This window comes from Chrysochloris asiatica, unplaced genomic scaffold, assembly GCF_000296735.1.
Source record: "Chrysochloris asiatica unplaced genomic scaffold, ChrAsi1.0 scaffold00051, whole genome shotgun sequence".
Taxonomy (NCBI): Eukaryota; Metazoa; Chordata; class Mammalia; order Afrosoricida; family Chrysochloridae; genus Chrysochloris; species Chrysochloris asiatica.
Genome location: NW_006408569.1, coordinates 11,772,373 through 11,783,989, shown reverse-complemented (window position 1 = coordinate 11,783,989; position 11,617 = coordinate 11,772,373). Strand labels below are relative to the sequence as shown.

At 39.6% G+C, this 11,617-nt stretch overlaps 1 pseudogene; it reads right to left on the bottom strand.

The window, feature by feature from the left end:
* Positions 1 to 10,824, bottom strand: part of LOC102820763 — a 47,656-nt pseudogene extending 36,832 nt beyond the window's left edge.
* Between the last annotated feature and the right edge of the window lie 793 nt (positions 10,825 to 11,617).

Below are 11,617 nucleotides of genomic sequence, written 5' to 3'. Positions count from 1 at the left end.
ACGGTAGTGAGGTTGGCCCAGGATCGAACATTTTTTCGTTCTGCTGTGCATGGGGTCGCTATGAGTCGGTTCCGACTGGATGGCACCTGACAACAACAACAACAACATGCTATTAAAGGCTCTATATTTTACATCTTTTTAAAGCATTATAGGAGTACTGGTGTGGCAGTGTAGAATAAACACTAGACTTCTAACCACAAGGTCAGTGGTTCAAACTCACCAGTGGCCACTCTCAAACCCTATACAGAGTTGCTATGAGTCAGAAACAAGTCAACAACACTTAACAACAACAAAGTATTATATAACTATCTATCTGATGAAAATGATACAATATCCAGTCAAATATTGTTCGCACTTAGAGTAATTTCTAATTTCTCACTGTTATGGATAACTATTTAATGAATATCTTTTGGACCAGTAAAGGTGATGGCATCTTTATCTCCTCAAAGTGGATCCCCTTCTCACTCAAAATATGGAGGACAACTTGGTCAGAAAGAATGGTTATTTTAATAAGTTTTATGCAAATTGTAAAAGTTTTTGTTCCCAAATTTTCCTAGTTTATAATTCCATTGGCAGACTAGGATATTGTTTATTTCATTACACCTACAAAACACTGCTTTTTATATTAAAGAACAATTATTTTTTTCAGATTTGACAAATAAAATATGGTACCTGAATGAACCCCTGAAATCATTGCCCTGAAACAATCTTTAAACCTTAAACCAAAAATACCCTCTGGAGCCTTCTTAAAACCAAATTGTTTAACTTAACTAGTACAAAGCCTTGAGTTTTATGCTCTTTTAAGACTTGTTTATATGGTATTAAGACTGATAATGGGGTGATTATTATGAAATAATAAGCATGATTAGTATCATTTAGGGGAGTAGTATAGGGAGTCTTGGTTGGTATTGCATTATAATGTAGTAGACCACACAATCAGTTTCAGTTATAAGGTTGGCAGTTCAAATCCACCAGCTGCTCCTTGCAAACCCCATACTGGATCGCTATAAGTTAGAATCCACTTGACAACACTTAACACGGACAAATGGTCACTATAGGGTGCCTATGAGTTAGACTTAACTTGATGGCAGTGGTCTTCATTTTTGGGTTTGGGGGAATAGGGAAAATAGGATTTTGCCTTCAGCAGATTTATTCTAAGACAAAAAATTGTGTTTATTTTTGCTAGTTCAAGACAAAAGGGACTCTGGGAATAAAACTGCCTGTATGCTTATAGTACATACAGCTCTGTACAACTGAGTCTCTTTGCTTTGTGAAAGCTGTAATTCTAGAGGAGGGTTGTGATTTTATAGATTGTGTTCAATCTTCTTGTGTTTCTTTGTATTTATCAAAACATTTGTTTTTGGGTTTATAAATGTTATTTTCACTGATATTTGAGCATTTTATTTTATAAGTGAAGAGATTCTAGGATGGTAATCGAGTGCTTTTAAGATTTTTGCTTTAAATAGTTTACTTGAAAAAATTATGTCATTTAAACAACTGCAGTATTGTGGTTTAGCACATTTTGCTCTGTGGAGGAAAAAGTGTTAAACTTGGAAATTTTTTAAATGTGCTTCTTAGGTTAAACTTAGTTTTCAAGTGTTATTTTTACTATATTGTGCCTATGGTATGCCCAAATATTCAGCTTGTTTTTCATAGTTCCTGATGTTTTCAGAAAAAATAAATTTATTTCCTAAAAAAACACACAAAAAAAAAACACAAACTGTCTATATGGGATCAAATGGACAGCAGCAACTGTAAAGATTCGATCAGAAACTTGGGGGCAGTGATTTGTCGTTAATGGAGCATGAACAACTCAGAAAAAGAGGTGGTAGCATGATTCAAAAATGAAATGCAATTAATGCCACTGAATTGTACATATAGAAACTGTTGAATTGGTATGTATTTTGCTGTGAATATTCTAAGCAACTATTAACTTTTAAAAATAAATGTATGTGGTTTTTTCTGTTTTAATTGAAATCACTTGTTTTTATTACTAAGGTCAAACTTCCATTTTTTTGTATTTTTAGGCTGCAAACAATTTAGGACTGTTTTGTTTTATTTTATGACATTTTCTTTTTTTCATTAGTCTGAAAAGTTTTCTGAGATTGAGTCAGTTTCTACTCGATTTTCATTTCCATATTTTTTAGTATTTTAATTGATTGATTTTTTTTACAGTTGATTTCTCAACCATTTACAATTAAATTTGTTGTAAATAGTTATCTTTTGTTTTAGTTGAGCAATTATTCCACACCCATGTGTTAATCTGCAGTTCCTTTCTCTAGTCACCTATGCTATATTCTCTATTATACAAGGGTGTCAAAAATTGTCTGCATTCCGGTTATATGAAAACACCCATTCACCTTGAGGACACTATGCTGAGTGATATTAGTCAGTCACAAAAACAGAAATACTGCATAAGATCACTATTGTAAAAGACTAAGAAAAAGAACCCATACTAAAAGGGGAGGGGTGGATTCTTTGCTGGTTACCAGGATGAGGGGGGTGGGGTGAGCGGAGGGAGGGGAAGGTGAAGCACAGGGTAGGAAATAGACACAGAATGCTGGGTCAATACCTAAGAAGGCAAGGGAAAGGAAGAACAAGGCCAATGGGAGAACAATTAGGCAGGTTTGCATGGGTTAAGTAGGACAGAGTTAAATAACAATGTATGCACAAACTTGGAACAACAGGGCTCTGGGATACAGGGATTGAGGCATGGTTGGAATGGGCCAAACAGAGGAAATAATGTTAAGATGCTTGACTGTCTTCTGAATCTTGTTTTCCCTTGCATACCATTATAAAATAGACACTTGAGGGGGGGAGAAAGGAATAGCCAGAAATATCACCATAGAAAGCTTGTAAGTCCATCTTCTGCCTATAATTTACTGGAATACCTAAAATGGGGCTACAACATGTCCAGTGAAGGAGGCTTCCTGTGGAGCCTCTGCATTGCATAAGACTATAGGTGGAATCCTGAACCCCATCCAGAATATTCTGAGGTGGGAAATGTCCACTTGAAAGGACAAGCTTACCAGCCTGGAGAGTCTAGAAGAACAGAAGAAACTTCTTGAAAGAAAGACCGACAGGAAAAATACAAAACAATAATGACAATCCGACTGACTACTATAAGAACAAGAAAATTGCTCACTCAAGAGACATCAAGGCAAGCGGATGTCTTGGGATGTCTTGCTCACTCAATGGGAGTACATGAGCAGACATGTGCTCTGACTGGTGACCACATTGGTCACGGATAAGGGGAAGTGGGGGAAAAACAGCAATGAAGTTGTGAGGTAAGCCCTACAAAGTCCAACCACGTTCAATAGACTCCTGTGAACCCAGGTGGAGACTTGGTTGGCAGGCAGTATGGCAAGACCTGGGAAATCCTGGGCCCAGAGTCATTGACATAGCCACAGAGGACTAGAGTGGAGAATGAAGTGTCCAGCTGATAAGAAGAGAGGACATATGCATCAGAACACCCACACTTGACCTGGCTTCAATGACTGGATGATCAGAGCTCAACTAGAAGAAGAAAGAAGAGGAAAAAGAAGAGTAATCTGATACAATTTGATGAACTTGACCTACACCTATGGATGCAGTAGCTCAAAAGAGGGAACAAATCTTTACAGCGAGGTTCATTCCTACCCCCTCGATACACAGGGTAGACAGTGATGGGCAACTTAGACACTGGTTACCCAAAATGGGGGGCTACAAAGGCAAGAAGTGACTGAGTTACAAGTTTTCAAGAGGGAGCCTAGATCCAGAGGGCACAGAGGAAGGTAAAATCTCCACTGCTTAGTATCCTATCCGTCTGGGAGGGACTGGTGAAAGGAGATGGGGTTAGCATTCATGTGGTACAATAGTGAATAATTATTATCAGGACTGACTGTAAGGGTTGGAAATGTCATGGTAGACATTTTGTAGCAAAACGAGGGGAGTGGTTGACTTTGAAGTTTAGGAGCAGAGATACCTGGGACCATCAAGGGAAAAGAGCGGAGTGTGGGACCCTACCCAGAGAAACAGTGACAACAGAGATGGAGGCAAAGATGATGATGTGGAGAGATGGAGCGGCTGGGAACTCTAGACACACAGAGAGAGAGGCCATTTGTGCTGATGACCAGGGGGCAGGCTTGCAGAGTATACCCTTTGGTTGTTTGATGATGCATGGGGGGGATTGTAACCATGGCAATGTAAAGATATACAAAAGGATGAATGTAAAGCTAATGTGTTCTCCCATGTAAACTAGCACATAATTCACAATAAAACATTAAAAAACAAAACAAAACAAAACACCCATTCACGTCCATGGCTTATGACAACATTGAGCATGGACATGAAATGATTCTGTCAAATAGATGAGTGACAGTGGATTATGTGGCAAATCAGCCATTGCTTATCAAATAATCCATGACAGACTTATGGTTTTAACTGGTCTTTCTTGTAGACATATGAACATTATCCTGTCATAGACAATATTATGCTTCACGATAGATCTTGATATTTTTTTTTTTTGATGATGAATGTGACGGCATTCCTCTTCAATTTGTCATTTCCAGCATAGTAAACCTTATGATTGATTGTCAGATTAAAACTTTCCAATACCAGTCAATTTCAGGTAACTAATTCCTAGGATATCGATATTTATATATTACATTTTATTTCTGACAAGGTCCAATTTTCTTAGATTTATAAGTAGTAAATTCCATGTTCTGATTATTAATGGATGTTTGCAACTGTTTTCCTCATTTTGAATTGATCCCCATCAGCAAATAAAGGTTCCAAATGCTATGCTCCATTCGCATTATCATACTTTGAGAAGGCAGTTCATGCACAATCATATTTTTAGTGCCTTCAAACGTGAGAGGTGAATCTTCCGACACTATTTCTGGTGCTATTCATGATGTTTCAGTATTCAATATTCTGTTGCTTATAGTTGTTGTTTTGATTGTTAAGTGCCATTGAGTTGGTGATGACCCTTAACTAGGGTTTTTCCAAGGAGCAGCTGGTGAGCTTGAACTGCTTACCTTGCAGTTCAAATGACTTTGCAGTCTGACGCATTAACCCACAGTGCCACACCAGCTATTCATAAGTAGTCTGCCTCTCCTTCTTCCTAGTCAGTCTTAGTCTGGAAGCTCAGCTGAAATCTGTCCACCATAGGTAACAGTGCTGGTATTTAAAAATACTAGTTACACAGCTTCCAGCATTACAGCAGCACAAAAGTCACAACACTATGACAAACTGTCAGACAAGTGGTGGTTTTTTATAATATTGGTGTTAAGCGGTCTTCCATGCAGGTGTAAGGATATTATCCTATCACAGACAGCATTGTACTTCAAGATGGATCTTGAAATACTCTTTTAGATGATTAATACACCACCATTCCTTTTTAATTTGTTGTTCCCAGCATAGCAAGCCATATATTTGTTCAATTCAAAATGGTCACTAACATTTCCATTTCAGCTCACTAATGCCTAGGATTTTGATCATTATGTGTTCCACCTCATTTTTGATGAGTTCCAATGTTTCCAAATTCATACCTTGTACATTCCATGTTCTGATTATTAATGGATGTTTGTAACTGTTTCTTCCCATTTTGAGTCTCGCCCATCACCAAATTAATGTTTCCAAAGCTTAACTCCATCCATATCATTAAGGTTAACTCAATTTTGAGGAGGCATTTCTTCCCCAGTCTTATTTTGAATGTCTTCCAACCTGAGGGGCTCATCTTCCAGAACTATAATGACAATATTCTGTTTCTTCCTAGTATGTCTTTTTCGGAAAGCTTTGCTGAAACCTGTCCATCACTGTTGATGCTACAGGCATTTTAAATTCCAATGGCATAGTTTCCAGCATCAGCAACACACAAGCCACTGCAGTATGACAAACTGATAGGTGAGTGTTGGAGTAAGATACTGGTTGTTGTTGTTGTTAGAACAAAACACTGTCCAATCCTGTGCCAACTTCACAATCGTTGTTTTGCCTGAGCCAATTGCTGCTGACACTGTGCCAATCCATCTCACTGGGGGTCTTCCTCATTTTCTCTGACCTTCCATTTTATGAAACATGATATCCTTCTCCAGGGGCTGGTCCAGTCTGATAATATGTCCTAAGTATGAGAGAGACAAAGTCTGCCCATCCTGGCTTCCAAGGAGCACTCTGGCTGTACTTCTTCCATGTACTGTTCTTTTGACAGTCCGTAGCACTTTCAATATTCTCCTCTAACCCTATAACTCAATTGCATCAATTCTTCTATGGTCTTCCTTATTCATGGTCCAACTTTCACATGCATATGAGGAATAAGATACTATGCTGTAATCAAAAGGAAGAGGACGCTGATATACCCATCAACACAGATGAATCTCAAAACCAGTGTGAAGAGGAAAGAAATTTAACACACTTCACATCAAATACAGCTGGCAACAAAATTATGTTCTCGGCTGGAAAGAATAAAAATGTAATATATTTTGAAGATTATTTTATAACCTATTATTTAGAAATTCTGGAGTATGGAGATGATAATAATGCCAGGTTTTCCTCTTGTTTTGCAATTCTTTAAAGTTAACAATCTGTTGCTGCACTGGGGTGACCAGTATGCTGTCCCACCCTTGGTAGGCCTCCACACCCTCTAATTTTCTCATCAGGGTAGTTTCCTGATTGTTGTTGGGTTTGTGGCCTCCAAATATCAGCACCCCAGTTTTTGCAGGTTGCTTCCAGTACTACCAGCTGTTCTGCGGGAAAAAGATGAGGTGCTCTGCTCCTGTAAAGATTTACAGCCTTGGAAACCCTATACAGGGTCACTATGAGTCGGAACCGACTCCACAGCACACAACAACAACAACAAATGCCTTTTAGTTGCTTACAGCATAAGGTTGAGGCCATCAACAACTCTAAGAGATTGAGTTGGAGATAGTTTTTTGGTGCTCCTTTTTTTTTTTTTTTTTAAAGGTTTTTATTGTGGATTGAGTGAAAATTTACAGAGCATATCATCAATTTTACATTCAACAACCTTGTTTCATTACAATGATTTTACTCCCCTCCATGTACCATCAGTTAACAGTATTTCTCTCTATCCACTTTAGCATTTTTAAAAAACTAACAAAAAAACCCCACTCAGGCATATATAATAAGTTACATCTCCAAAGGGCACATTCTGCAAGTCTACTCCTGGCCACCAGCTGTTAGTCACTCTCTTCTTAGTTGATGAATCTAGAATCTTCAGCTGCTCCCCCTCTCCATGCCCTCTTCTTTGCCTCCATCTCTGGTGCTGCTGCTTCTCTGGATAAGGTCCCACATTCTGCTTGTGCATTCCTCTCTTGATGGTCCTAGGGTCCTCTGTTTCTGGACTGTAAGATTAACCACTCCCCTTTTTTGTTACAAAACTTCTACCTTTACAATTGTGACAGTCGCGATTAGTCATGATAACAGTTATTCAATAGTGAATATCCATCTCTTTTCACCAGACCCATCCAAACAAGATGACAACTATTCAGTGGGGACTGTTTCGTTCCCCCCATTCTCTTAAACCAAATTCCCTCTTGAAACCTTGTAAGCCAGTCACTTCGTGTCTTGGCGCTCCTTTTGTTGGGTTGTATTGATACCTCACACACACCACACCTCTCATTTGGGCTTCCTCCCACAAACCCATGCAGAAACACCAAACCATGTTCATCCTTGTCCGTGAGTTAAAGATAAGATTTGTCTTCCATACCCAGTCCTCCATGCACCTCCATTTCTTATGCTCCCAAGTCCCCATCTGGATCACAGTAGACTTAAGGTCTGTTCTTCTCCCAGTCATTATCCTCCCTCCATCTGAATCACTGTAGATTTAAAGTCTGCCCCCAACACAGAAAGACCCAATCTCCATCTCTCCTTTCTCACACACCTGCCCCTTCCCTTTCTTTCCTCCCTCCCACATTGCCATAAACGAACTCACAGACACACATACAAGTTATTTTATTTGAATAGTCACCATTGGTGTGCCATGTTGGCGAAAGTTTCAGTTTCTAGTACGATGGTAACTTCTCAGCATCCAGATCTCTGGTGATTGGGCAGAGTTGTCAGGTCTCTGGCTTGTTCTGAATTTACTGGCACCCCGGGGCACTACCTGAAGTGGCAGAGGTCTCCAGGGACTCTTGGTTTGTACACGATTCACTTTGCTGCACATTCTTATTAAACATGTGATGATGATCAAATAGGGTTGTCCCTTTAGAGTTCTTAGGCATTTCTGAGCAGGCAGAACCTTTGGGAGAGGATTTTCTTCTCATACTCGGCAGACGGGATCTTTTCACCCCTGTGATTGTCTTTGGTACCTGAAAAGACAACAGGGTGAGTACAGAGTCTTGGGGAAGGGAATGAGGGTGCACTTTAGGGCCAGGTTACTTCAGAAGTTTGTGCTGAAGAAGGGTTTGTTCCAGGCAAGGACAGGTAAGGAGTTGTGGAGGAATCAGTGGGGAAGAAGAGGAGGAGTTAGGTGGAATTGGCTTACCTTAACACTGTCTCTTGATTTAGAATAGCAGGGGGCCTTTCTCTTCCTCCCTGCAGTGCTTGCGGCTGATTGTTTATCATCTGTAGTTGAACTTTATGATTTCTTCATCATCTTCACCATGTTGAAGTCGTTTTCAGGGATGTACTTCAAGGCCTCCTGACCCTGCTATATATAGCTGCCCAGGGCAATGAAGAGCCTCACCCTTCAGCTTTGTTTGATCAGCAAGCCACTACCCAGTCAATGGGAATCCACAGATGTGCTGCGACATCACAAAGGGGCAGGGGATGCTGGGGAGGCAAAGATAAGGCTTAGACATCATAAAGTATATCCTGACACCTCTGTGGTGCGTGGGAGGAAATATCAAGAGGAGGCAAAGATGCTCTGTTTGGAGGAAAGAAGCTTTTTTTTTTTTTTTTTTTTTTTAGCAACGATACCAGTTTGAGGACTAAGGTGTACCTGACCCAAGCCATGATATTTTCAATTGCCTCATATGTATGTAAAAGTTGGACAATGAATAATGAAGGCTGTGGAAGAATTGATGCATTTGAGCTATGGTGTTGAAGGATAATATTGAAAGTACCATGGACTTCCAGAAGGACAATCACATGTGTGTTGGAAGAAGTACAGCTAGAATGCTACTTAGATGCCAGGATAGTGAGACATCATCTCTTCTATTTTAGAAACATTATTAGGAGGGACCATTCCCTAGAGAAGGATATAATGCTTGGTCAAATGGGGGTCAGTGAAAAAGAGGAGGGCCCTCAAAGAGATGGATTGACATAGTGGCAGCAGTAATGGGCTCAAAATAAATTGTTGAATATATCACAGGACTTGGCAGTGTTTTGTTCTGTTGTGCTTAGTTTTGCTATGAATTGGAACCAACTGGACGTGACATAACAATAACAACAACAGCAACAAACATTCTATGATGGCTACATGGGTAGGAAGGAAGAAAATATTTTCTGGATACAATGTAGACACGTGTTAACTTGGATGATAGGGGAGGGAGTTAAGAAGAAAGGAAAGTAAAAAATTAAGAAATGAATTTGCTTTCTTTTATTGGCTTTTTTTTTCATATAGTGATAGGGAAACAGTGTATGCTTTTTTTTTCATTAGGACACACCATGGGGAAATTTCCCTCAAATAAAAAAAAAGGAAAAGGGAAAATGTAAAGCTTTGGTGTCTCAACATATCCTCCATCTATGTCTGCACACTTCTGAAGGCAGCGTTTCCATCTCTGAACCCCTCCCCTGAAGAGTTCTGCACTCTTCAATTGATACCACAATCAAAACAGCAGTTTTGGCATACTTGAGGAACTGAAATTATCATGTTCCTTTGAATGCTCTTTTGGATGGGGAACAAGAAAAGACTGAAGGGGAAACATTTGGGTTGTAGGGTGAATGAAGTAACGAAATTTTCCTAGTTCAACGCTTGCTACCCTTGAAGAATGAGCAGGTACAATTGTCTTGGGGTTTTTGTTTTTTTTTTAATGCCCAGTGATATTTCTTTCCTATCCTATTTCTCACCAATACAGTTTTCAATTTTCTTAAAACGTATGACTTCATCATCAGGTCCCATGACCTTCCTGGGTCATTGGAGATCTATCAAGATTCATGTGATAGTTATGTTTTGTGTCAGCTTGGATGGGCTTGGATTCTCAGTGGTTCGGCAGTTGTTCTTGTTATTAAGTTCTGTCAGGTTGGTTCCAATTCATAGCAATGCTGTATATATTTTCCAGAGCGATTCGTAGGTTTGAAACACCAACCTTGCAGTTAACAGTCCAGTGCTTATCCTACAGTATCACATCAGGATTCCTGTTTGGCAGTTAAGACATTGTAATTACCCATGGTGGTGGTGGTGGTGGTGGCGATGTGCCGTGGAGTCGGTTCCAACTCATAACAACTCTGTACAGGGTTTTACGAGGTGGTAAAACTTTCCAGGAGCAGAAAGCCTCATCTTTCTCCCATGGAACCGCTGGTAGTTTTGAACTGCTGACCTTGAGATTAGCACCCTGATTCATAACCATTACGCTACCAGAGGTCCTTAGTAATTTACCTATGATGAGATCTAATACAATGTAATCACTTCCATGATGAGATATACTATGAGCAGCCAATCAACTGAAAGTATTTTTCCTTAGGGGTGTGGCCTGTTACCAATATGTTGGACTCTCAGGCAAAGCTTTTTGCTGGGTCTGCATACTAGATGGCTCATCAACTGACTTTTCGATCTTTGGAGTTGAGCCAGTGACCTACTGTGTTGCCTGCTGACCTTTGATTCATTAGGCTCTGCAGCCAGAAATCTGCTGTTTGAGCTGCCAATCTTGGGCTCATCATCTGCTGCATCTTCGTGAGTCAGGAGAAACCTTCATCCTGACATCTGACCCACAGACTTGAAACTTGATATAAACATCTGGTGTTGGTATGTTTGTGTGTATATGTGTGTGTATGTTGTTATTAAGTTCCATCAAGTCAAGTCTGACTAATAGTGATCCTGTATAGCTAGTGGTCGACTTCTTATCCTACAGTGCCACACCAGGACTCCATATGTATGTGTGTATATATTTCCAGCACAGATTTGTTTGTTCCTATGGCAGTCAGTGGCACTTTTAATATTGTTCTCCAACACCATACCTTATATGTGTGAATTTTTCTAGTTTTCCTTATTCTTTGTCCGACTTTCACATGCATATGTTCTTATTAAGTTGTTAAGTGTTGTGGAGTCGTTTCAGACTCATGTCAATCCTGTATAGGATTTTGAGGAGTGGCTGGTGAGTTTCAGCCACCGACCTTGTGATTAAAACTGACCTTGTGGTTCAGTGCTTATCCTAAGCACCATACCAGGACTATGCATATGAGTCATCTAAAAATACCATGGCTTGTGTCAGATGCATCTTAATCCTCAAACTAGTAGTCTTGCTTTTGAACACTGTAAATAAGTGTTGTGCAGCAGATCTGCCTGTTGCAATATGTCATTTGATTTTTTGACTGCTGCTTCCATGAGTCTTGATAGTAGATTCAAGCAAACTGAAGTGTTTGACAACTTTAATTTTTTCTTCATTTATCAGGATGTTGTTTATAGGTCCAATGTTGAGTATTTTTGTTGTCTTTGCATTGAAGTGCAACCCATACTGAATTC